We start from the raw sequence: 1,701 nt of genomic DNA, 5'->3' as shown, positions 1-1,701 counted from the left end.
TTTTTATTAAAACAATCAAAAAATATTATTAAAGCCAGAAATAATCGTAATTTATTTAGACCAACCATTTCTTTTTTTCACAAATAAATTTACTCAAAAGATATACTCCGATTTCTTCCTAATTTGGCACAAATGTAGAAGTACAAAAAAAATTTAGGTCATATTTTTTCATTTTGGCTCACTTTGAGTTTCACGAACATTTCATAGTTTTTTAATATTCTCACTTCTGTCATTAACAAGTACAACAAAAATGCATAAGAAATAAAATTAAATACAAGATATAGTTAAGTAATTTTAGCAAAATCAGCATAACTGAGACACGAACCATCCTAAATTTCTTTAGCCGAGATTCCAACCGAAATATTTCAAATCTGTGCTAAACTAATCAAAAATAGTTTGAATCTCGGCAAAACCGAAATCCGGCAATTTTAATTAAAATTTTAACAAAATCGACATAGCTGAGACATGTATTATTCTAAACTTCTTTAGCCGAGATTCCAACCGAAATATTTCAAATCTGTACTAAATTAGTTAAAAATGTTTTGAATCTTGGCCAAACCGAAATATTATTTGTATAAATAATTTTTTTCAATTTTTTACATGTTTTGTTTGAATATTTTATTATTTATTCAAGTAATTTTACACATTTGACTTCATACTCATAATCAGCAAACCACAAACGCCTATATCTTGTATTCAATTTTATTTCTTATACATTTTTGTTGCACTTATTGATAATAAGAGTGAGAAAATTAAAAAGCTATAAACTGTCCGTGAAACTCAAAGTAGACCAAAATAAAAAAATATGACCTAAATATCTTTTGTATTTCTACATTTGTGCCAAATTAGAAAGAAATCGAAGTGTAACTTTTGGGTAGATTTACTTGTCAGTTTTCCTCTGTGACAATTGTATTAACGGTTTTCACGCGCCTTGTGTGCAATGACACTATCCGTGTTTGTAAAGTGCACCAATAATGGTAATACTCGCTGCTACTACTAACTTCAACGTGACTTTATTAATTACAATGCTATACTTCTACAACTGAATCCGCCATTTATAAGTATAGCACTTCAGTGAAGAATACACTGATTGTACTTTAGAGAATAACTCCCAACATTATTACAACTGTCAATTCTGATAATTGATCTTAAACGGTGTATCCCGGAAAAACAACATCCGCGAGAACAAGATGCGGATTTTCGTGGATCTGCCGCTTTATGTCGCGTAATTAACACGCCACGCACGCTTTTTTCCTCTTTTCTCTCTCTTCTTGTTTATTACCGTAGAATTTGTGATATACATGCCTCTACCCCTCAATGTGGCCGAAAGAGTTTGGAGTTAGTCCGAAATCCCCTTCCGAGCACTTTTCGGGATTATCGCCTTTGGGCTTAATCGCACCGCGATAATCCCTGGTTAATACCAAAGCCGCGTCGTATCGGTAATCCCGCGCGACAGGCCGCGGTAATATTTTAATAAAACAATTTTCTATATCGCGCTCTCTATGTGTCACGCGAAAGAGAAAGAGGGGAAGTTAAAGCGCGTGTTAAAGTTACAGCTTGGAGACGGACAGTGACGCAACGGGGGGAGACGTTTTATGCGTGCACGTGGGACGCTTTTACAGAATTTGGAAAGGCAGGAAGGATAGAAATTTCGGAGGGCTCTCGCTGTTGCCAACGGCGTTACCTTCCCCCCCCCCCCCC

The sequence above is a fragment of the Odontomachus brunneus genome, unplaced genomic scaffold (assembly GCF_010583005.1).
Source record: "Odontomachus brunneus isolate Ranch 3 - 2012 unplaced genomic scaffold, Obru_v1 Obru_scaffold_078, whole genome shotgun sequence".
In the NCBI taxonomy this organism is placed as follows: Eukaryota; Metazoa; Arthropoda; class Insecta; order Hymenoptera; family Formicidae; genus Odontomachus; species Odontomachus brunneus.
This window is presented reverse-complemented; position numbering follows the sequence as displayed.